Raw genomic sequence first — 24,926 nt, 5'->3', positions numbered from 1 at the left:
GTGATGCCCGCCCTCCCCCATCTCCCCACCCCAGCATTCTGCTTTAAGTACTTGGGTGGCTGAAACATTTTCTGCAACTGGGGAGGGAATTGGGACAAAAGGCAGGTTTCAAGCAAAGAGCACATTCTCTTTAAGGGATAGTTTGTCCAGCTTACCGCTCTTTCGCAGCACCCGTCCCAGGGCCTGGAATTTAGTAAATTGCCCCCCATATTTGTAGATTAATTCGTGATTTTAAGAATTCAGTTCTAGGATGCTAGGAGTCAGTGATGCAGAATGGCTGCCAACATGAGCTCTGGAGATAGAACTGAATCCTATCTCCAACATTTTCTGAGTGACCTTGGTAATTTTCTATAGCCCCTCTCAGTTTCCTCATCTGCAAAATGTGGATAAGGATTAATAATAGTCAATTTACATAAAGTGCTCACAGGAGCCTGCACTATGCAAATGTTAGCTATTGTCATTCTTAAACCGGACGGAGATTGCCAAGTGGAGAAGTCAGATCTGCAGCTCTATCTGATGGTGTGGAATGGGGGGTGTGTGTAAGAATCATCAGCAAATAGGTGACGTTTAAAGCCAGGGGCCTGGATGAGATTGGGGGAGGGGGAGGTGGGAGGTTCCAGGCCCAAAGTGACTAGTAAAGCAGAGAGGAACCTAGAAAGAGACTGAAGGAGGATGACAACCGTGTGTGTATGTGTGTAGGGCATCTGGGAAGCTAAGAGCAGTTCGACTGGGTATAGTGAAGGGTATTTAGTGCTTCTGAGGCCAAAGGAAGGATTGGGAAAATGCCCCCCCATTCCCGGCAACAGGGAAGTGATCACTGGCAGCAGTGATCTTGAGCGCGGTCTGCAGAATGGCCAGGGAGGCTGGTGTAGATTGACGAATTTGCTATATGATGTACCTAGAGGCAGTGAAACTCCATGAACCTTGGCACAGACAAGACCCATCTCCCTGTGCTGGTAGAAAATGATCTGTAAGATGTAGTGATAAATCTCATAGGTAAGATACAAAATAGTTTGCCCAATGTACGCCCATTTCTAAAAATAAAACGGAGGAGGACAAGCATATTACAAAGAAAGGGGTGGTGGTGGGGTGCTCCCAGCAGCCTGAAGATGTTTCCTGCATGTACAGATATGTATCTATATTCCCCCCTAATTTGTTTTTTTTTTTTTAAAGATTTTTATTTATTCATTTGACAGAGAGATCACAAGTAGGCAGAGAGGCAGGCAGAGAGGGAGGAAGGGAAGCAGGTTCCCTGCGGAGCAGAGAGCCCGATGCGGGGCTCGATCCCAGGACCCTGAGATCATGACCTGAGCTGAAGGCAGCGGCTTAATCCACTGAGCCACCCAGGCGCCCCCCCAGATCATGACCTGAGCTGAAGGCAGCGGCTTAATCCACTGAGCCACCCAGGCGCCCCCCCCCCAATTTGTTTTTATACGAACTGTAACATACCCAAATGGTAACATACTATGCACATTGCTTCTTTCTGCACCTTATGTTTTCCTCTTAACAATAGACCTTCCGGGTCATTCTGTATTAGTCCTCGGAGGGGAGCTTAATTTTTGAAATAGCCACAGAATATTTCATCCTATGCAGGTACCATCAATGTCATCACTGAGCACTTAGGCTGTGTCTAATCTAATGCTGTTACAAACAAAGCTACAATTTCCCCCAAATCATAGACTGGCTTCAAAACTAGGAGATCTTGGGTGCCTGGGTGGCTCAGTGGGTTAAGGCCTCTGCCTTCAGCTCAGGTCATGATCCCAGGGTCCTGGGATCGAGTCCCGCATCGGGCTCTCTGCTCAGCGGGGAGCCTGCTTCTCCTTCTCTCTCTGCCTGCCTCTCTGCCTGCCTGTGATCTCTGCCTGTCAAATGAATAAATAAAATCTTTAAAAAAAAAACAAAAAAAAAAAAACTAGGAGATCTTGAGTGCACCCGAGGTAAGGGAAATAGAAAGTCCACATTTCTGTAGACACCTCTTTACAGAAGTACAGCTGTGGATGCGAAAAGAGCCTGGGAAGGAGATGTGGGGTTCAGGAAGGGCATTCGGAAGATGGGAGATGCTTCAAGGGGAGGAATACAACAGGATAATTCAATAAAAGAGTGCATAGGGTTGGGGGAGGGGGCGGCCAGGAAGAGGCTCTGCTGTGATATTTTAGCAGGTGTAGAAGGATGACTTAAAATGGTATGAGTTCCCGTCCTGGGTGCTGTGGAAGCACCAGGATGGGTGGATGGATAGATGGACACAGGCCATAAGGAAGGTTCCACTCCAGCAGGGAAGCTACTGTGTTTCACAAATCAGTTGCAATATTGCTAGAAAGCAGTTGATTCTGTTTCCGAGGTACAAAGATCTACAAACTTCGCACTGGGGTGCCTGCTGGTGGAGTTTTCTCACATTTCCGATGGTTCCCTGGGTTCCGGAAAAAACATTAGCTGGGGAGAGGAGAATGATACTTTGCCTGAAATTTCTACATTTTCCCATAGGGATTAAATGACATGTGTGCCCTAGAAGGCTTAAAAAAAAATCAGAAATAAATAAATAAAAACCCCAAGAATTTATATTCCTGATGGCTTTGCTGATGGTCTTGTAAATTGTATATTTAATCAAAGGCACTCAAATGTCTTTTTTTTAACTATTGAAGAGCCATTTAAATGTCAGCATAAGTGATTCCCTCCCAAATAGTGCTGTTTATACATTACTTCCCCTAATAGACCATAATGATTCATAAGGAGGCATTTCGCGCCTCCAAATTGTAGGCCTATTGAAATATAAATTAAGATGATAAATAATTTGACCTTACCTGAGAGTACTAAGTATTTACATGTGTCAAATACGAAATTACCCTGAATATCAGGGTCCCTAAAAAGGGCTTCCTCTCCTGGCTGAATTCAATAAATGACAAAGGTTTAGAAATTTCCTTTAGCGTGTGTAGGAAGAAGAGGGGCATACACAAAAGAATGAGCCCGGGGACCCGGCGGTCCTCGCGCTCCGGGCAGACTTCCCACTGGGCCGGCGGAGGGGGGGGGGGGGCGGTGGAGCGCGGATTTCCCCCCACTTTCCGGGGGAGAGAAAGGCGGGTGCCGGCCGCCCCCGCACGCTCCGCGCATTCTGGCTCTCCCCCTCCTCCCGCAAAGCCGCTGGAGTTTCTAAACATGGAGTTTGAGCAGGAACTTTGCCAGGCCAAGCTCGCGGCCCTCCCGGGTCCCCGCCGCGCGGGATTCGCTCTGTCGGCGGCGCCGCCTCCCCGCCCCCCACGCCCTAGGGGAGCCGCTGCCCCGGCGGTCCCCAGCCCCGCGGAACCACTCCGCCGGGTTCAGAACCCGAGAAGGTGCGGAGTCTTCCGGGCTCAGCGCCCCCGCCCCACCCTGCCCGGGCCCCGGAGAGTGGCAGCTGGGCGCCCTCGGCGGGCCCCGAGCCGAAGCCGCCCGCTGGGCCTCTTCGTTAGTCGCCGCCTGTGCTCGGGGCCCGGGGCTCGGCGAGCTCTCCGCTTCCCCGGCCGGGGCCGAGAAGCGGGGGTCGCCGAGGCGGCAGAGGGGTGCAGGCCTAGTCGGTCGCTCGCGCCGGGTTTTTGTTTTGTTTTGAAGCCGGGCGTGGGGGAGGGGCAGCACCTTGTCAATGAGAAATTTCCTGTTCGCAAGACTCCGCTTGCAGAGTTTCTGTCCTGCCCTTGAACTGACAAGTGGATCTCGGCAGCGTTGGCCCCCGAGTCCTTCCCGGGCGCGCGCGGGCGGTGGGGGCAGGGGCACCTTCGCTGCGGCGCCGAGGCCCCGGGAGCCCGGCAGAGCGGGGCCGCCGCCTGCCCTCCCGCTTCCCGGGCGCAGCCGTGAGTGCCGAGCCGAGCGGTGACTAATCTGCGGCTCCGGGCCTCTTGGCGCGCAGCCCGGGCTCGCCTCCCGCCCCCTAGTCCCCCCCCCCCCCCGCTGTCCACGCGGCCCCGCCGCGCCGAGCTCCGCCAGGAGGATCGCGCGGGCCAGCGCCGCCGCCGCCGCCGCCGCAGCCACTGCGTTCCCGAGAGTGTGGGAAGCGGGTCGAGGCAGGCGGCCCCCAGCCGTCTCTCCAGTCGGCCTTCTTCGACCCAAGCCCAAGTGTGCGTGTGTTTCCTTCCCCGTAAGCACTTTGATCAGCGTTTCCTCAGTGCCGCCGAGGAGCCAGGGCGAATCCGAGCTTTTAACCCCCTGCGCGCCGCCCCACGGTGGGCTCCGTGGGGAGGGCGCCGCGGGGAGGCTGGTCGGCACGGGAGCGATCAGTTTGATTTGGCAAGCCCGAGTATGGAGGAGCCCAACAGAAGCTGAGGAGCTTGCCCAAGCGCGGGCAGGCTCTCCTGGGGAGAGCAGGCCGCGAGGCCCCGGGCGCCTCGTTAATGTTCAAGCCCGCCCCGGGGCCGCACAGTAACCCGACCTGCCCGGCGAGGCAAGGTGCGGGCGTGAGAGTCCCGGCAGGCGGGGGGGGGGGGGGGACGACCCGCCTCCACGCACCCTGGCGGCTTGCGCGTGGACGCTCCCAGCCCCGGGCGGGGAACCTTGCGCTCGCCCCGCGCCCTCGGCTCTGGCCGCTGCTCCCTCCCTCCGCTGGCCAGGCCTCGCCGGGGAGTTAATGATTGATTTACTGGCTCCGCGCGGCCGGCGCCCTCCCAGCTATTTGTCCAAGCTGAGGAGTTGCTGGCGAGGGCGCAGAGGCCGGGAGAGCGGGGGTCGCCGGGGATGGGAAGCCGCGTTGCCGACGAGAAGAGCGGCCACTTGATTAGCCTCTACTGAGCGGCTCTCTCCTTGTCCCGGGCGAGCCCGCTGGAGGCCCGGGCCAGGCGAAGGGAGCATTGGGAAGCGCCACACGTAAACGGGTTGGCAGCTGGTGATTAGGCCGCCCGGTTTTATGAGTCATAATGGGCCGCCCGCCTGGCCCTCAACCTGCTCGCTGTGGACTCGGCGCGCTGGGGTCCAGGCGGTAGACCTTTATGGGCCGCGCATTGGGGGGATGATGCTCTGGGGGGCCTCGGCCGCGGAAGGCGTTGCGCAGGATTTCCTCTCATTTCTCGCAGAAAGCAACACAAACACCCTAAATCAAACCGCTCCGACAACCGAGGGCTCCACACAGACACATCAATAAGGATTTCGCCTCCCGCGTTCGAACGCACTGAAACACTTGTCCTATTTTTATGCAAATGACACCACACAAATAGATCTCGCAGGCCCCGGAGTGGGGCGAGAGGAGGAGGGGCGCCGCCGCCCCAGCCTGGGGGCTGTGGAGGGGGAGGGAGTCCCAAGACCGCACCCTGGGGCCCGCGCCCGCTCGGGCGCAGGGGGCTGGTACTGGCCAGGCGGCCCGCCCCGCGCGCGGTGGCTCCCTGCCAGCGCCGCCAAGTCGGCCGCGTCCCCAGGCTGCCTGCAGAGGCGGATTAGGGAAGGAGCGAAGCGAGCCTGTGACTAATCGCGGGGCCTCGGACCGGAGCACCAAGGCCATGTGCGACTGACAGGATCGACACTAGCAGAGGACACGGCGACGCCTCGCTTAATTGCAGGCTTAAAAAACTGCCGCCTGAGCAGATCCGGTGCGGAGAGCCAAGGCGTGCGCGCAGGGCTGGGGAGCGCGCTGGGGGGAGGGGGGACGGGACCTGCTCTCTTGCCCAGGGGAGGGAGGTCTCGCATTTCCTGGATCCAGGGATCTGGCCCTCCTGTCCACGACTCTGCAGGGTCGTCCCACCCTTCGTGCGGGCCGTGTAGCTGAGTTGGCCAGTAGAGTACGTTCCAGCTCCCAGGCCTAGGTTTCTGACCCTTTGCCCTGTGGAGCCCCCGTTCCCCCTCCTTCTCGCCCTAGATCCTATAAAGGAGGCTGTACTGTTGGGGGTGAGAGATTCCAACAAACCCTTAATAGAAACGCCACACACACAAACCACTTTCTTCTCTTCCCTCCCCTTCCTCTCCGCCGGCTGATACAAAGCCCCGAATGACCAAAGGGAGGGAGAGGCCCATCAGGGCTGCAAGGATCCAGGCTACCGAGTGCCCCAAAACTCGGGGCTCTCAGACACGCACCCTAGGCTCTTCACCCCTGTCACCGTCTGGCCCAGACCTCCTTCCTGGAGCGCCGAGGCCTCTCAGGGGAGAAGGGGGAAGCGTCGGCAGACCGGCTGGCCTGTGTCTGTGAGGGGAGGGGGGAGGGAGGGAAAGGCGGGGTGGCGGGGAACCCAGCGAGAGAAGTTTCCACCACGCTCTGGTCGGCTTCTGCCAAAATCCCCGGGCCCCTCCCCGCCCGCACCGCCTTCCGTTGCCACCACAAGTTTGGTTTAACGAGAGCTCGGGACAAAAGCAAACGTTTTCTATAGACCCGGAAAACAAAGGGGAAAGAGACGCGCGGGGCCGCCGAGAAGCGGCTGCTAGCGTAATGGTGTCGGGCCGACAGCAGAGCATTAGAACTGCAAAAGCCGCGCGGGCGGGAGGAAGTGCGAGGCGGGAGGCGGGAGCGCGGGGAGGGCGGGCGGGGGAGGGGCGCCGCGCCATGTTTCCGTGTCACCCGCCGAGTCGCCGGCGCTGGACTCGGCCGCCGGCTCCCGCCTGCCTCCGTAACAGCAGAAAGCGTGCGATTAGCAGCCAGACAGGCGGGGACTCCGGGCCCGCGGGGCCGCCGCACACGCCGCCCGCGGCCCGGGCCTGCGCCCCCCCGCCCGCCGGGTAATCATCCTCCTCGCTGCAGCGCTGTGTGCACTCTCATTAGAGCAAGGAGGCTTTTCTCTGCGCACTCGCTCGGCCCCCGCTGGCAAAACAACGCCTTCCCCGGCCGGGCCCTGGGCCAGGAGCGCCAGGGAGGGCGGAACGGGGGAGGGGGGGTGAGGCAGGGCAAGCAGCGCAGGTCATCTCGGCCGCCCGATCTTCTCCGGGCACGGAGAAGATGCGGAGGGTCTATCCGCCCTCCCCACGCTGAGTGGCGAAGTCCGAACCCTATACCAGCCCCTTCGGGGGAGGGGGAGGAGGTGCGGGTGCCGCCATGACCTACTCTCGTCCCCCGCCGGAGGCTAGAGTCGGGGCCGAGGGGAGATGAGTGTGTCTGGTTTGGAGAGCGGGGGCGGACACCGGGAAGGCTCCCAAAACAGGTTTTGCCCCATCTGTCTTGCGAACGACCTCTTAAGGACAGAAGTCGGATCCCAGGGGTGGCGGCCCTTCGATGCCCCGGAGACCCGAGCCCCCAGGCTTCGAGCGTGATCGCATAGAAGGGGTGGGAGGTGGGGGCGGCCGAGACGCGGCTGCGCCTGGCCCAGACCTTCGGAGCCCCGTGCTCTCTCCTCCGCGATCTCTGCACACAACAGTAGGCAGCCTCTCTCGGCACCACGCGCCCAGCTGCAGGGCCCCGGGAGCAGGTGTTCCTGCCCGGCCGGAGTGGCGGCTCCGAGCTCCTCCCGTCCCAGCTGCGGGGCTGGGATTGGGGGCGGGGCAGGTGGGGGGGGCTCTTATGGCGGTCACCGAAGGAGGTCTCCCTGGACCGCGAGAAGGGTCCTCCGGGCTTAATTGGGGATGTCCCGGGGCGAGAGCTGCCGCCCGGGGCCAGGAGGGATGAGGGTGACGCGCGGCCAGCCCTCGTCTGGAACAACCCTGGGGGCCAGCAGAGGCCGCTCGGGACGGCGCGAGGGCTTCCGGTCCCGGTGACTGCGGCGGCGGCGGGGCGGCTGGGAAGTTCCCGGGGCGGCCGCGAGGAGCACCCTCCCCTGGCTGCTGCCTCCGCACAGCTTTCGGAGCAGCGCCCTAGGAGCTTCTCGGCGTCCCGCAGCGCCGCTCTCCGCTGGAGCGGGGACGGGGGCTGCGGGGTGGTCCCGGCCCAGCCCCCCAGCGCCGAGGAGTAGGCGGGGGCCGGAGACCCCGCGGGAGCTGCGGCGCGCCTCCCTGCCCCCTCTCCTCGCCGCCGCCGCCGCTGATATGGCGGGCACGTGAAGCGCAGCTCGGCGCCTCGGCGTCAGCCAGGGAGCGGCCTGCCCCGGCGGCTCAGCTTACCCGCCGGCCCAGGAACGCGGAACCGAGCCCGACCGGGTCCCGCAGAGCCCGCGCCCCCGCCCCGCTCCCCGCTCGCTGCGGCCCCGCACCCCTCCCCGCTCGCACCCGGCCTTGGGGCCGCGCCAGACGGCTCGCCCGAGGGGAACTCAGGCTGACTAATGGGACGCGTGTAGGCCTTACGTGAGGCCCGGCTGTCAGCGGATGCCCGCTCGCTCGGCGCCTACGCCGCGGCCAGGCTTTTCGGGGAAGGGCGAGAGGAGGGGTTTCCCCGCTCGGCGGTTTCGGCTCCCCGGGGGACAATCCGGCCGCGGCTGGCCCCGGGCTGTAGGTCGTACAGCCTGGCCCGGAGGGGGCAGACTCGGTGTGCTGTCCGGCGCCGAGGCGCGAGCCCGGGATGGAGGGAGAGGTGGTGGGAGCCTAGGAGCTCTGAGCCCGAGATGAGCACCGTGGCTCAGCCACTCGACCGGGGGCGCCCGCCTTGATGTTTGCGATCTGGACCCAGCGCCTGGGCTGGGGGGAGTTTACAGGCTGCCCTGAAAGCCTGGAGTTCAATACCGAAACCTCCCTAAACAAATACAAAGTCTTCCGGAAACCCCTTCGTGAAATATTTGTGCGGGGGTGGGGGGTGGGGAGGATTTTACGAAACTCCCCGAGAGTCCGGTTCGGCTGAGAGTTCTCGGGTTCTAGTATGATATGATATGATATGATATGATATGATATGATAACCTTTTCCTTCCTTGATGGGGGACTGCAAAACCCAGCAGAGTGTCTTATCATTGCGCATTAACAACCACTTCGTGTCGACATAGGTCTATGAGCCTCCCAAATATACTACCTGTTTAGTTTCAACACGCGAGCGCGACGGAGAAACACAACACTGGTCAGTAACTAAGAGCAGAGAGCCGGGCTGCGAGCTTGAGGTCGGACGCAGGATAAACCCTCATCACGTATCCCTGGTTTTATTCAGACTAATTACACTAGTAATCCTGCCTACCCCTCCACGAGAAAGCCTGAAACCCTGCAGTCGAGGTGCGACTTTTCCTGAGGAGCCCCGCAGACGGGGAAGGGTTTGCTGGTGTAGAGGAGGTGGGTTTTAAATGTCACTTCCAAATGAAAATGCTTTCCTTCAGCCTCTTTCTTTCTCTCCCTCTCTCTTTCTTTCTTTTTTTTTGATGCAGTTTTCGAAAGCATTTTTTCGAGATAAGAAGTGACCGATCAAAATCGCTGAGGGGAGGTTGTAAGCGGCTGCTTTGCCCCAGCTTAGCGTTATCTTATCTTTCACACTTGCATGGCGGAAAAAAAATTGGCTTATCTTTATCCCCACCCCCTTCTCGCCTTAATTGCTAAAAAACACTGGTGTGTTAAATGGGGAGGAAGAAGGTCTCGGGATTGTCAGTGGAAAAGCAAGATTCAAAATGTGGGCGCCTGGGGCGGAGGAGGGGGGAGAACAAGGGTGGCAGGATTTTATTCTTTCTTCCAGGCCTTTCTAGTACAACTAGAGGGTCCAGTCCAGCATGGAAGGCTTTGATGGCCAGATGAAAAAAAAAAAAAATTCTGGGGATGGCCTTGGGTGGTGTGGCTTTCCCTAGGCCCTGCTTTCTTGGTGCTCCGTTTACCAGCCTCTCCTTCCCTTGTCTCAAAAGCTGGCGGTGGGTCTCAGGTTGAGGCCTCTCACTCTGCCTTCATTCCTCCTCCCCCCACACACCCCCCTTTTGGGGAGGGGGATGCAAGACTGGGACGCATGGCCTGCTGGAAATCATTAAAATATATGCGAGTGTCTGCAAACACACACTTTTAAATCATGGCGTTTCCCCTCCACGCTGGTATATTTAAACTCCAGAGCGAGCTGGATCCCCTCCCTCTCTCTCAGTCGTTTGTCTGTGTCACCGACAGGCCGCTAATGGCCGGGCTTCCAGGCGCTGTGCATTATGCATTAGCCTCCTCCCTCCGCCGCACACAGAAGGTTCTGTCAGGCCTCGAAACACAAACCACCCTGTGCCCCCCTCCCCCCACGCTCATGGCCAGGGGCTGCGCGGCTGCTAAGGCACTGGGCTCAGGGGATGGGGAGGGGGCCCCTAGGGGTGAAGGCAGAGCTGAGTGGGCCGGCGGGGGAATGGGAGCAGGTAAAAAGTGCTGTGGATCAGGCCGCGTGGAATCCCCTCCTGGTGCTGGCCCCAAGCTTTGCTCCCGGCTGACCTTCCCCGAAGCCACCACCCGGGGCCACTCACCTCCGTGCCTGACTTTGCGGGGGCCTTACAGGTTTCTAGAGACAGATCAGCGCTGCACTTCCCTAAGCGGGGCCCTATTCCCTTTCTGCCCTGAGGGAGAGGCTGGTGGAGCCTTCCAGATCCCTCCAGTCCCCAGGTGATGCCCGCGAAGGGACTGGGGCTCCCGGGGATGCATTTCCGCAGGACTCCCCTGGGAGTGGAGGAGGGAAGCTGGATACAAAATGGCTGGGGAGGAAAGCCAGCCTGCTGGGTCCGCAACCAAGGAGTTGATGGTTCTCCGCCCCCTTACCTCGCTGTTCCCAATCACTGCCCCCCCCCCCACCCGGCCGGGTCAAATAGGAGCGGGAGGCCCACTTGCTAAGTAAGCAGCTGGGGCGGGTCACGGCGTCCGGGTTTATCTGCGGGAGCATCCGCCCCGCGCCATGGCTTTGAGGGCTCTTAAGCCAGGTCCAGGTGGAGCTCAAGACAAGGCCTCATTGAAGCCTCCCAGTATTTCTGCTCATTACTCTGACACCCATCAACTCAGCGAGCCCCTCAGTGTAAACCAAAGGGCAGCTCACTCAGGGGAGCCTGGGTTGGAGGAGCCCAGAGCCTGCCACTAATAAAGCCCAGACCAGAAATTGTAAGAGGTGGTTAGTTGGTGCTATCATGCTGGGCCTGCCTCTTGGACCCTGAAACGCCCAATGACCCCTCAAAGGTTAGGCAGAAAGAATAGCCATCTTCAACCTGGGGACCCCTAAGTCTAGGAGACTTCTGCACGGAAAGCAGCTACCTTTAGATGTTTCCAGATGACTGAACTCCCCAGAACAAGGATGCCCTGTGCTTGGAGGGGGTGGGCTAGTGAATCTTCCCAGGCCCCTAGGTAAGCCAGAGTTCTTTCACAAAGAATCAATGAAGACTGTTAGTATGTGTTGTTGAAAATAGTTACCGTTAAGAGGCTGCCTCATACCATTTGAAGTGAAAATACATTATCTGTGATCACCCAGATCCCACCTATCACAATAATCATCAGCATAAATGTGAGAACAGTCTCTGAAGAGCATTACCGGGGGCCTACAGAGCCTTATGCTTTAGATCCTATGCATAGGTTACAAATGAACCGCACCCACAATGCTGGAACACCAGTGTCCCCCAAATACCAGGTAAGGACCTCACCACGGGATGTGTGGCTTTTCCCCCAGACTTGGGCAGTGGTTGATGGTGTTGAAGGGGTCCTGGCAGGTCTTGCACAATCAGCCTGGGTCAAAAAGTGTGGCCAGGCTCCAGGCCTGCTCCCTGAGGCACCGACCTGCTTGCCTAGTTGCAGAGGTGGGGCAGAATCTGCACCAGAAGAGTGCCTGCGAGCCCAAGGTCGAACCATATGTTCTAACCAGGAGAGACTTTTCAAGGGGGCAAGAGGCAGGTGGGAGAGGGTTAGCCCCGTGCCTCTCCTTTCGGAGCCCATTTCTTTCTTTCTCCACAGCCCATGCTGCCTCCCCTCCCTTGCACTCACTCACGGCCTCTCTCCGCCTCCTCCTCTGCTTTCATTGAAATCCTCCCGTTGCTGAGCGCTGGGTATAGCGGCCTGACCCCCAGGTCAGCTCCCAGGGGACTCCTGGGAGGGCAGGGGAGGAGGGAGCCCTGGAAGGCCACGGCTGCATGACACTCTGCATGCTCTGAGGTGTCCCCAGCTCCAGGAGTCCCTTCCTGAATGGGGGACGCAGGATGGAACTGCCCTGTGTGAGCTTTCGTCTCCTCCTCCCTGGAACAATTCCAACTACCCAGGCCAATAGGTGTAAACTCCCAACCCTTCCCTGCCTTAGAGCACCTCCGGAAAATCTCACATTTTAATTCCCAGTGAGTCACGAACCACCTCCCCCCCCCCAGACTCGTGCCTCTTAGGACTCCCTTAATAAGATATTTTTAAAATCCCACAGAGTTGGAAAATGTATCCCTCAGAGATGGAAGCAAAACCCTTTAATCCCACCAGCCCGCACGGGGATACCAGGGAGGCTCTGCTCCTTAAAAAAAAAGTCGGGGGGGGGGGTTTGCGGGTGGTGAACACTGCAAATTACGTCAAAGGCGAATTTACTGGCCTGTTTGTCTCCAGCATCAAATTTCTCCCACAGTCAGCCCTCCTCGCGGCCCCCTCAAATTTACAGCACCGCACCCCCCCATTCATTTTAACTCGGACTTTTAAAGTTAGACAAACAGGCCCCTTTGTCAGCAGCCCCAGGAGGCCACAGGGTTCTGAGAGGCTGCAGGCTCCGCGTCTCGCTTAGTTCCTGGATTTTCCAAAAGTTCTGGACGGTTACATGCAACTCCGGGAAAAGCCTGTGCCTGGGGGGCGGGGGGGGGGAGTTGGGGAGGCATGGGAAGGGGAGAGAAGGTGGCCGGGCATGGTGCCAGGGTCTCTGCGGCGGCCTAACCGAGCCGGAAGAGCCTGGCACGGTTCCACACTCACCCAGGCCAGCTCTCCTGAGCAGTCCACAGTGGCACGGCGGCCTCCTCGCCTGGAACCGCGTTCAGAGACTTTCCCCACAAATACCCAACTTCAGCCTTCCCAGTTATTTTAGACTTGTTTTGAATAAAAGGAGTCGCTTCAAAAAGAAATGTTGCTACACCACACAACCAGAGGCCTTTTCTCCAGCTGTGTCTGTAACTTGCATGCGTTCAGTCTAATAACTTTTAATGTCTGGCCCTAAAATGTCTTTATAAAAAATAGCTTTACAGCATAATAGTCCAGGTGTCTTTCTGCTTGTTACCGGAGATTAAAAAAATGTGTGGGTTAGCTTTCAGAGACATCCACCTCCAGAAAGACCGGGAAGAAAAAGGCGTGCATGCCATTATGCAGGCGCGGGTCCTGGAAGTGGTGGCGGCCCAGCAGGGCTGGGCACTTTTCTCAGGGGGCACTTGCCCGCCTGTCTTTTACATCAGTTGTTATAAGCAGCTCTGGAGCATGAAGATTTAATTCGGCCCGAAGTTTCGGGTTTCAAACGGTAGAGATGTTTCACTTCTGCTTTGAAAGGGGCTCTTTTTATAACTATGTACTGAGAACTAAAACAGAATAAATAACATCGCACCTAACACCAATCCCGCAGTCAGTATTAACTCTAATTTTTGAAAGGGCTCTGCTAGCTAGAGCTGATTTTGGCCTTGACCTTGACTTCGTAATCAACTTGAGATGCTTTTGATTATTTTTGGCATGGAGACACTCCAGGATATTTTAAAACTTTCCGTGTGGATTTACAAGCTACCTCCATTTCGGATTGATGTTCTCATCGAGCCTGCACCATCTTGTCCTTAGGCAGAAAGAGATTTCCCCCACCCTCAGCATAAAAAGACTCTAGCGAAGAACCCAGTAGGATCACCTTTTGCGGTGAGGTCCGGGCCGCGGGTCTGGGTGCGGCTAGGCCGGAACACCCCTCCCCCACTCCCACCCCTTCCCGCCAGCTTCACGAACTGGGGCTGCACGGCTCGCCCTAGAGGCTCTGCGCTCCGGGGAGGCCGGAACCTCGCCTCTCAGCCTCTCAGCCTCCCCGCCTCCCCCTCCCGCCCGCCGGTCCCCGCCCTCCCCCCGCGGCCAGCGCCGCGCCGGGTGCGCTGGAGAAGCTCAATACGTGTCAATTGAATTGAACTGCTGCGGGCGCAGGCTGTACGCCGCCGCGGAGCAACGATCAGCACGACATTACCGAGTGGAAATTTATGGGGCGAACGGTGTAAGCCAAAAGTTGCTCCCTGCCAAGGAAAATAAAACGCGGGAGATAATCTCCCGAGGCCGGGGTGAGGGGCCAGGACGGAGAATCCAACCATCAGAGGTGCAGACTACGAAAATATCCGTGAACGGGGGAGAAATTCTGGCGGATCTCCGCTCCCCTGCCGCCCCCACCCCCGCTTCCTTGTGCCCCACGGACTGCCTTCCCCACCGCACGCCCCCACCCCCGCCTCTTCAAACAATTCCCACACAATTGAAACGTCCGGGGAACTCGGGTGCGGAGTTCGGGCGAAACGGCCACCGGGGCCCGGCGCGGTGTTTCCAGGTAGCTCTGGACACCAGAATGGGCCAAGGCTCCTCCCGCAGGAAGGAGCGACCCAGGGCGAGGGTGGGCTCCAACGCGCACTCGCCGGCCTCTGCCGGGTCTCGGAGGGGACGCGCGAGCGGGAGAGCGCAGCGCTGGTGGCGAGAGGAGGCAGCGGCGGCTGCCGCTGGGGTTTGACAGCTTTGGCTGCGCGGAGTGCGAGGCGCTTTATGGTAATTGCGGTCCTCCACTGGCCTTCTGGGTAGCGAGGGGAGTCTCGGCGCGCGGCGGGGAGAGCCGCCCCCGCCGCCCCCCATCCCCTCCGCTCGGGATCAGCGGGCCGCCGTCGCCACCGCCGCCCGAGCCGGTCTCCGGCTCGCCCAGGACGCGCGCCCGGGCTGGGTGTGCGCAGCCAACTCGGTCCGAGCGGGGGAGGGGAGGGCAAGGGGCGAGGTGGGGAGCCACCCAAGTGGTCCGGGCTCCGGACCCAGAGAGGCGAAACGCGCCCGGCCGGGAATCGATGACGGCTGGGGAAACTCGGGCAAACCTTTCCTGGGGAATCACCCCTCCGCAACCCCACCGCCGAGGCGCCGCAGCGGAGGGTGAGCGGAGGCTGGGGGAGCTCAAACTTGCGAGAGCTGGAGGCGGCGGCGGCGGGCGGGCGGCTGTCGCCCGAGCGCTGCGCCTGCGGGGGGAGGGGAGGCGGCTGCTGGGAGGGAGGGAGGGAGGGAGGGCGGGCGGAGGGAGGGGGAGGAGGAAGAGGAGGGAACCGAGGAGGGGGACGCGTTGGGATCGCGGCGTGCGGCGGCAGACGGAGCCCGGGCTCCCAGCGGCAAGGTGAGGCAGAGCTACGCTCCTCGCTGAACGCGGGCCGAGCTCGGCGGCTGCGGGGGAGACGCGCCGGAGCCCAGACCGCGACCGAGAGCGGGAGCGAGGCGGGCGGCGGCGGCGGAGGGGGAGCCCGCGAGCCGCCGGGCGGGGAGCCCAAGCCGCGCTGTCGCCGCGCAGGGACGACTTGGCCAACACACTCACACACACACACACACACACACACACACACACACACACACACACACGCACTCGCACACTCACATACACCCAGCCCGAGCGGGCGCTCGCGGCGATCCGTCAACATGGCGCTGGGGCTCCTGCCCGAGCGCGGGCGGCAGCAGCGGCGGCGCGGGAGCTGCTGAGCCCGGTCGAGCCCGGCCCAGCCCCGGGAGCCCGGAGGATCGCGCAGGGCCGTCGCCACCTGCCCGGAGGCTTTGAGCCCGCCCCGCCCCGCCCCGCCCCCACCCGGCCCAGAGCCCACCCCTCGGCGGGGCCGACCCCGAGGGCAGCCGGCTGGCAGCAGACGGCGAGGGAGAGGAGCGAGCGCGGAGCGCGGCGCCGCGAGCGGGCTGCGGGCAGCCGGGGACGGCAAACTTTGCTGCTTGCCGCGCTTCCCCGGCCCGGCTCCTTCTCCGCTAGCTAACGTCGCCACCCTACTTTCCTTCAACCCCGCACACCTCTCCCCACCCAGCCATCCGCCCCTCGCTCCTCGCCGCCTCGACTCTGCTCGCGGAGGAGGGTGGAGGGGGGGGTGGAGGAAAACTTCAAAGCGCCGGATCGCAGACTCCCTGCCTACTCCCCGGCCGGGGATTTCAGGTCAGTGCTGGGAACACCTTTACCCGGGGAGGCAGGCAGCGCGGGCGGCGGGCGGGCGGGCGCGCCGCGAGCTGCAGTCGGTCCCCTCCTCGGGGCCCCCGCCCGCAGCGGGTCGCTCCTCCGATTCTCTCGCGTACCCCGTGGAGCTCGAAGCTATCGTCTCGCGCTTCCCTTCGGCTGCTTGGCTCGCTTTCGTTTTATCTCCTAGCTGTAAGTTATTAAAAATGCAGCCACCCTAAGCGGCCTCGCGTGGGCCCCGGGGAGGGAGGGGCACGGCGAGGGGGCCTGCTGCCTCCCCGGGGGCTGGGAGGAGAGCAGGGAGTTCGCGGAGTGGAAGTTTGCAGCCCGTGTGTGTCTGTGTGCGCGAGAGCGCGGTCGCCGCTGAGCGCCGCAAGTCGGGCGCGGGGGGGGGGGGGGCGGCTAGGCTGGAAGCTGGGAAGCTCGGTTCGGCGTTAGCTCGCGAGCAGGAAGGGGAGGGCGGCGGGTTCCCGTCTGCTTTCTTTTTCGACTCGGGAAAGAACTGTAAAAACCCCCAGCCGTCGCCGCCTGGTCTCGCCTCTCCAGGGGCCGGTCGTTCCTCCTAGTGGAACGACGGCGTGTGCGTGCGCGAGGGTGTGTGGCGGGCGCCCCGGGCCGAGCCGAGCTCGACCTGCTGCCACGGCCGCTGCCGCGCAGCTCGGGAGGGGAGTCCCGGGTTTTTTCTTGGCTTGCCCCAAGGCGCGAATCACGTGGATTAAAAAAAAGGGGGGGGGAAGAAACTACTAGGAAATCGAGCCGAGCGAGGGGTTCCGACTCGTCCCGCCCGCCCGCCAGGTCAGACGCTCTGTTTTTAAAATGTTCTTGTGAAATTATAATCCGCGACTCCCTCCCACTCCCACGCCCTCCCCGACGTTGCGGGGTAGGTTTTAAGTTGGGAGCCCGGGGGGGGGGGCGGAGAGGTTGGGGATAGAATGTGCGGGGGCGGCGGCGGGAAGGGAGGGCGCGGACAGCGCGGGGGGGGGGGGCAGACCGGGGCCCTCCACTGGGCAGCGGGGAGTCTGGTGGGGAAGCTGTTTGGGCGTGTGCGTGTCTGCGGCCGGAGGAAGTTGGTCCCACTCCGAGGGCGTGCGGCGCAGAGGCTGAAGGCGAAGAGGAACTTGAGCACCCGGGCGCGATCCTCCGCCGAGGCGGGGAGGGCGAGGCGCCGCCGCGCCGCCGCGCCGCCGCGCCGCGGGGCCCGCGCTCGGAGCAGGCGGGCCGCTGCGCCGCAGAGCCTCCGCCAACTCGGGGGCTCAGGGCGGCGGCGATGTACGCCTGCTGTTTACCAAGCAAGCCCTGGGGCGCTGTGTGCGGAGTCGGGCGGCTCGAGGCACGCGTGGTCCCGGCGGGCTTCCCGCCGTTCGCACTTTCGAGTGGGCACTTCCTCGGGTCCCCGAGACGGCGGAGTCTGGCCGCATGTAGGCCGAGGCCGGGCAAAGCTTAATTTGTTGTTAATGAATCTTTTTCAGAAGTCCGCGATCTCCAGCTAGAGGCTGTGAGTGCCTGCGCGCGAGGGCGCGCGCCGCCGGCATCTGAAGGGTGGGGGTTGGGGGAATTGAAGAGCGAAGGAAGGGGGAGGGTTATGTGTATTTAAAAACAAACCTTAAAAAGAAACCGGCGCGCTTCAAATAGGTATTCTCACAGCCTCTCTGTGTCTAGACCAGACAACTCAGGGTTTTAGCTGGTTTTTTTTTTCTTTTTCTTTTCTGTTTCTTTTTTCTTCTTTTTTTTTTTTTTTTAAGAGAAGGCGAGAGGAGGGGTAGTGGTATTCGGTGCTAGGGATAGCCTCTTGTCGAAAAATCCTGAAAAATGGCCTAGAAGTGAAAACAGGGAGGAAATGGCCCACCCCAAAAGGTAGTGGGTGGCGAACGCAGACAGAGTTGGGTATTTCTAGCCATCTGACACTTCCTGTGGCACTGGAAACGGACACCGCGGGCCGAAATCAATCCTTACGAGGTGTTGGATTCGGTTTTGCCAGCGGAATTGCTTGTGTGGAAGGCATTTTAATTGTCGGCCTCGGAGACTTCTCTACGTGGGCACTTGGAGAATACGCTTGTTTCTCGACCCTTCCCACTCCTATTCAGACCTGTTATCTGGTCTGGGCTTTGCAGTGTCGGTTTTCGTGTTTATTTTGGGCACGATTTCACCGCGTGGAGGGACCGGGGGTTGGGGGGGGGGGAGATGGCGGTGATTAATATGCCGTCCAGCTTTAACGTGAGGCTGGCCTTAAGTGTGCGGGTATCCGCCGCCCCTCGCCGGGATTGCCTGGGGTAGTGAGGGGAGGGCGCGGGGTTTGGGCGCCAGGCGCTCGGCAGGCAAGTCGGGGCTGGGGCTCGCAAGGCCCCTGCGCTGTCCTTTGAGGCGCTGTCACCAGTAGGTGACTGAGAGTTAATTAGGAAGTGTTCTCCGGATCAATGGGCCGCACAGCTCATTAGCGATTCTCCCCAGCCCTTTGCAGGGCCAGCCGGGCCTCTGCCTCCCACACAGGCCGGGGCCCCGCGGTCCGGGCTTCGGAGAGCGCGGCTGGGAAGTGGGGAGGGACCGGCAGCGAGGGGCGGCGGAGAGGCGAGTGTAACTTCTCCCGGCTGCGCGTTGCGTGCGGCGCCGCGAGGCCCGCGCAGCCCGCTCTTTCTTCCTGCTCTCGGTCGCCTCGACTGTGTCTTTAACTCGCTCCTGCTCGCGTCGCTGCCTGGCTGCTCCTCCCCGCCTCCCTCGCCTATCTCTTGTTCTCTAAGCACGACGCCTGTGCTCCCCGCCCAGTTTGGGATTAGACAAGATAAAAATAGGACTGCCCAGCGTGCAGAGCTCTGACTGCCCCGGCAGCGGGGCTGGCGGGAGCGCCGGGGGCCAGGGCCGGCAAGAACCCGCGGTGCGCCTGGGGCGGCCCGCGCCGGTTGGCTCCCACCCCCGACCCCGCAGGCGCGGTCACGCTCCCTGGGTTCCGTCCGCTGGGAACCGTGCGAGCAGGGGGACCTGGGCAGGGTCTCCGCGCTCTCGCGGGTGTTGTTGGTGTGCCTGTGATAGATCGGTCTAGACAGGCATGCAGGCTCCCTCCCGGCTGAAGGACGGGAAGGGGGGGCGGGCCGCGGAGGCGGCGGCAGACTCCCGTGAGCAGCGAGTGAGCGAGCAAGCCTGCGGGCCCAGCGAGCAGGGTGGAGGGAAGGCTGTGAGGATTTCTCTTAACCCTTTAAAGGCAGTGGGGGAGTGTGATGGGGGGGTGGGGGGCAAAAATCCTGGTAGAAATTCCTGGAGGCAGTACCCCCTCAGGGAGGGCGCGGGGCGGTAGTCTGGGCCTGGGGTTTTCCTTTCTCTTCTGTGCTTGCACGCTCATATCCTGGTGTATTGGACTCGATTCTTCGACAAACCAAACACAGCTGCTAGACGATCTAGTCTGACCCAGGACTTCTCAGCGGGAGGGAGGCGTGAACACTCACAGTGGGCACCCCTCACTTAAGGAACTGAGTTTGGGAGATGCAGAGGTAAACCTCCCCAAAAGAATTTGTGCAGACGATCTAGTAACGGGAAGGTCGGCTCAGAGCCGTAGTGGGGTGGGGCTTCTGACCAAGACTGCTGTAGCGGAAGAATTGAGGCTGAGATGCCAGGCCAATGGGTACAGGTATGCATTGGAGACAGCAAAGAGGTCCTTGAGTTGTCTGCATAAATAGATACACTTTTAACCATGAACTTGTGGGGAGTTCGAATCAGACATGTGCAAGGAGATGACCTCTAAACAGGAGTTGGGTAGGGATGTGTACAAGATCGGGCATTTGTATGCACAATCATGGGGTCAGTCTTGGACCGGTCTAGAAATTTAAACTCAACTTTACAGACAGTAGTCTAGTTCTTTCTAGAGGTCGAAATTGGTTACCTTATATATAATAAGGGTTACCTTATATATAAATAAATAAATAGTTAACACACCTCTGCCTCCTTCCCCATCCTCTTTTAGGGTTTGTGGTCCAGGGGATCCTCTAGTTATATTTAAACTGCAAACCCATGTTGGTCTAGCCTGGGAACGGGCCACACATTACTGGCAAAGCAAGAATGTAAGTAGTGGGGAGGTGTAGGCGCTAGACAGGAATGTTCAGATTAAGATGTGGGCCCAGATGACATGTGCTGAGACAAATCAAGACACTCGGGCTCCGATGCCCACATGGAACAAGAGATACAGAAGAGATAAAGAACTGGCCAAGAAGAATGTAAACACGGGTATGCAAATATGGGGATCTATAGTGATATTCTAAGAGAAAATCCAGACTTTGTTGAGCTGGAAACTGGGGCAGAATTTCTGTAAGTGCGTTCCAGAGACAAAAGCCCATTTAAAGGTGTGAAGAGGGTCACTTGGAAACACAAAAAGCATTCATATGCATACATCCGTGCTTAGATACACGGGCTGAATGACAAAAACTCCTCCTGGGCCGAGGATGACTTTCCTGCCGGGGGAGGACAGTGTGAGCGCGGAAGTGTGGGCTGCTCAACCACCTTCGTGCACTCCCTCGCAGGGGAAAAAACTGTGTGGTAGGCTGGAAGGAAACTGAGGGCAAAGCGGCCTAGCTAAGGGTGGATGGCCCTTGCTCACTAACAGGACTTCTGGTTATAGTTTCTTCCCTTTCGGGGTAGGGAACAGGGCTTGTGTGGAGCAGATAGGAGGATCTCTGAGAGATTTTGAGTTCTTGACCTTGAGTGGATGGATGGTGGAGGAAAAAGAGGAGTAGGTCGGGAGGAATAGATAGATGGGGGCCCTGCTCTTAAGTCCTGTTTGCTAATGTGGCTGTCAGCCTGGTGGACTGATAAAGATAGAACCGAAAGAAGTGCGAAGTTCGGCCTCCGAGAGGAATAAAGAGGAGGTATGCTTTCATTTTGGTATGCTTTAATTTTTTTTTTTTTTTTCCTTTTCTGGAGGAGACCTTGCGGGGACGGCCTGTGTAGGGTGGATTAGCAGGCGCCTCTGTGACCCCCAGACGCTCACGTAAACCAGGCTAGGGTTGGGTTTGCCCGCGGCGTCGAGTTGCCGCGGTCCCTCTTTGTCTGAGCCCAGCCGGGAATTCCAGCTTTTATTGGGAAGACCGCACTCGGGTGGAGCCCGCGCCGGGTCGGGCGGGGCAGGGCTGGGCTGGGCGGGAGGCTTGCAGGCGGCCGTGCCGCCCCAACTACGGGACGGTCCTCAGGAGCGCGAGGCAGCCCTGACAATGCCACCTCGGTGATTTCCTCGAGGGCGCCGGGCCTGGCCGAGGTAGCCAGGCGCGGTGGGGGCGGGGTGTGTGGGGGGACGCGAAGGTCCACTCCGGCGGCCGAGCCCCACCCTCCCTCCCGCCGGCCCCACCCCTCCCCCCGCCAGCCCGAGGCCGAAAGGAGCTCAGAAGGCCCTTTGTTAGGCCCCAGGGTCACACCCGTGCCCTAGGGGCCGCAGAGGGGCGGGAGAACGGTGCTCTCGGCCAGAAAGGACCTTATCCTTGCTCCAAGGCCTCGGCCTCCCGCTCACACTGTTCGGGTAGGGGAGGCCGAGGCCCGCCCCAGCTGCTTTGCGGGCGTGTATGGCCGTCAGGATTCCGTCTGTCTGCAGAGCAGGCTGTGCTGCTGGGGCCTAGGTGGCGGCGGTGGCGGGGTTGAGAAGCTGCTGGGGCAGGAGTGGACTGCCGCCTTGGGCTGTCCCGCTGGTAGCCCAGCCGTCTTCAGCGCGAGTACTTGGCCGGAGACTTCCCGCGGCCACCGGCCACCAGCCCGGCCCGACGGCTTTTTGCTGATTGTCCCCAACGTGTTTCCTCTAGAAGGGATATCTGACTTTGTGCTGGATGGGAAATAATGAACGATGCATTTCCGCAATATTTCTGTAGAAGGCTCCCCCTTTCCCATCCCAAGCTCATCTGTGCTTGTCCCAGGTCGAGGAGGTCTCCAAAACGGGAGTCCCTAACTTGGTTATTTTTTTGAGCCATGTCTCCCCGAGCCAACCATCCCCTCCCCACCCCCCAGCACCCACGGGCTCCGCTCCCCTTGATTAGACTAGCGGGGAAGTCCGCTGGAAGATCCTGACAGCATAAAATATAATTTGTGATCTAAAAGACAGTTTCCAGTATAATCTCATTATGCACCACAGACTCCCGGTGTTATTTTGTGGAAGGCGGACAATGATCAATTTACATTGACCCGGGGCTGGGCGAGCTTTTAGATGGTAATTGCCATATTGATTTGCATGCAAAAAGGAGACCTGCTAAAATTAAAGACCGGAAGCTAAATTAAACTAAATTTATTGTCTAGGTGCAAACCAGAGAAACTACTGGGGGAGGGGGTGAGTCAGGTCGGGGTGCCTGGGGCAGAGCAGGTGAAAGTCCCAGAGCTTCCAGAGGTCACTGATTGGGGAGCGATCTTTGCCCTTGTGATTTCATAATGTGAGGAGGGGGACTTGTTTAGGGTAGGGGGACCCACAGGAAAAAGTTATAAACAGGCACCGTCGCATTGAAGGCACTGGGGTCTTTTAATGCTAATAGTAACTGGCGAGGAGAGGAGAGGTTTATAGGGGTCTTCCTGCACCATTTCCGGCAAGCCCCTATTTCTATTGTTCTGCCCGAGAGCTCGCAGTCGTGCCAGGGACACCCGAAACTCTTGCAACTAAAGAGTTTTTTCAAAAAAGGAAGAAGCAGCAGCAGCAGCCCACGGCCCTTCCCGCCCCCCCTCCCTCCCCTCCCCCCTGCGTAAGTTCTGTCGGAGAGCGCGCGAGTGTGGGACGCACTGCACGCGCGTCGCGGCCAGGCCCAGACGGTTGGCGGCTGCGGGAGTTCCTCCCCGGTCGCGGCAGCCCCACGCTCGGCCGGACGCCGATCGTTTTGGGAAGCCGCCCGCTCCAGGTGACTCCAGGTGGCTCAAGGTGTGTGTGTTGGGGGTCTTCCGGGGCCGCAGTGTCGCGGAGCCGTGGCGGGGGTCGCCTCCCCGGAGGTTTGGAAGGGCCTGCTTCGAGCTGGGGAGGGGGGCGGGGGCTGGAAACCCTGCCCCCATCGCCAACACCAGAAAGTTTAAGAGAGAGCGAGTGAGCGAGAGACAGAGCCACTGGCGGGGAGCCAGGGCGGCCGGGCGGCCGGGGGCGTGTTTGGCTGGCTAGTGGGGTGAGGACCCGGCGCCGCCATTGCCTTGATCCCTCCAGCTACCGAGGCCCTTGCCCGCCCAGTCGCTCCGGGAGCCATTTCGCACATCCGGAGCCTCGGCCTCTTGGAGGAGCCACGGGGTCGAAGTCGAGAAGCCCGCAGGGGCTGCCGACTGTCCGGTGTCCCTGCCCTTCCCGGTCGCCACCGAGCCAAGCGGGAGATGGCCCTGTGGAGCTTGGGTCGTCGGGTATGGAGAGTTCCGGAGCAACTGAAAGCCTGGGGCAGATCTGGAAGTTGGGGATGGGGACGGGTGGCGACATTAGGCCCAGACCCCCGCTTCTGAGATAAGTTGGAGAAATGAAAGATAACCCCAGTTCCTCGCTTGGCTCAGGGCTTGGCCTTTTGTGGGGTCCAGTAGGGCCTGGTATCTTAGGAGCCACTTCCCTCTTAATTTCCTCCTCCCACCCCACTTTGGTCCCTGGGGTTTTTCCCTAAAACCCTGGGAAAGGTAGGTGTAGGCACTCTTTTCAAAGAGCTTTTGCTCTATCCAGATAATTTGATTTATTGCCTTATGTGGCAAAACTGGGGTGGCGGGCCCAACCCTAGTACCAGGAGTCAGCACTTTTTACAGAACTCTGAGAGGAGCCGCCCACCTACCCTTGCCTGTTCTGGGGTCCTGGAAGTGGAGCTTTGTTGGAAGCCCTGACCTCACCTCACACCAGGGTATTTTTGGGTAGGGAGATGGGTAGGAAGTGTCGGAAATGGGGAAAAGACTGCAAGGGGACTAAGAGATGACTGGCTGTAGGGGAAACTGGGTTCTGGTCTCCTTGTGGACTAAGTTACATAGCTGTTCAGTGCTTCCCTCTGACCCTGCCTTCGAATATAAGTGCTCAGGAAGCTTTCCGAAATTCGTGGGGATCTCAGATGGCACAATAAGACCAATAATTGGCTCCTCTCCGCAACTCCAGGACTGAGTTTGACCGTGGCCCATTTTTACTAGCTGTGTGACCTTGGGGGCAAGTTATTTATGGCCTCTGAGCCTCAGTAAGTTTCTTCATTTGTAAGACTGGGAATAATTATCTACCTTTAGGATCAAAGAAGACTACTTGGCACATAGTAGGCCCTGAGGATTTAGGGAGTGCTTTGAATGACTGGTGGTGTTCCTGGAGGTTGTGCCTGCATTCCCCGCTGCCCTGGAGAGCTCCTGAGACCAGCCTAGGCCAGTGGGGTGGGGGGACGGGACGCAGGTTAAATTCACCTCCGAGGCTTCTCCTCTGGTCTGCCTTCTTGGGCTGCTCTTTGTTTTGTAGTTCTTTGCGTTCTGCGCTCTAAAGGGTTCCATATGAAAGGGCTTGGAGCTTTTTATCCCCCCTCCCCTAAGTGGGGTCATTATATGGTTAGGAATTGATTCCAGAACCGGGCACCTATCTAGGTGCTCTCTGGCCAGCCTCCCCGTCCTTCTCGCAGGGCAGAGGGGAGCCAGTGGCCGGAGGGGAGAGACCTGGTTGGAGGAGGTGAGGGGGTGGCCTGCTGCGGAGGCCAGAGGTGCTGTGGTTGGTTTGATAGGGATTAAGCCCGGATGTTACGAGGTCTCAGTGTGGTTTTCAATAAAGTCTGCCAGGGATTGCTGCTTTATGTGCGTGTGTGTGTATCGATATGTATTTTTAAAAATTACCAGCATGAGAAGAAAACCAGACCTGTATGGATCCAGGCCGGTAGTAAGCTACTGTGATCAGGTTTCCTCCTTGACTCCCAGAGGGGAAGTCAGCGTTTGATTGAAGCTACACTTGGTTCCTGACTCTCAGGGGATGCCTGCTCTGAAACAGGAGCCCTCCCTCTCTCTTCTCTCCCCCCCCCCCTCTTTTTCCCTTCTTCCCCTAAAAGCCTTTGTGCTGAAAGAGCTTCAGTAGGCACGAATCCCTGGTCCCTCTCTAAAGAATGCCTTCCAGCCTTTGCTGACATTGTTTTGTGAACAGTGGGTTTTACCA

General features: G+C 59.6%; 1 protein-coding gene across 13 annotated transcripts in view; it reads left to right on the top strand.

Annotated features, from left to right (window-relative positions):
• BCOR (BCL6 corepressor) overlaps positions 1-24,926 on the top strand; it is a 90,202-nt gene that overhangs the window by 24,142 nt on the left and 41,134 nt on the right. For 8 of the 13 annotated variants that reach the window (XM_045995119.1, XM_045995121.1, XM_045995110.1 and 5 more), the window contains exon 1: positions 15,045-15,844. The exons of 1 other annotated variant lie outside the window; for it this stretch is intronic. The gene's annotated coding sequence lies outside the window, so the exon portion shown is untranslated. 4 more of the 13 variants (XM_045995111.1, XM_045995114.1, XM_045995112.1 and 1 more) reach the window with 4 other exon arrangements.

Source organism: Meles meles, chromosome X (assembly GCF_922984935.1).
Source record: "Meles meles chromosome X, mMelMel3.1 paternal haplotype, whole genome shotgun sequence".
Lineage (NCBI taxonomy): Eukaryota > Metazoa > Chordata > Mammalia > Carnivora > Mustelidae > Meles > Meles meles.
This window is presented reverse-complemented; position numbering and strand designations above follow the sequence as displayed.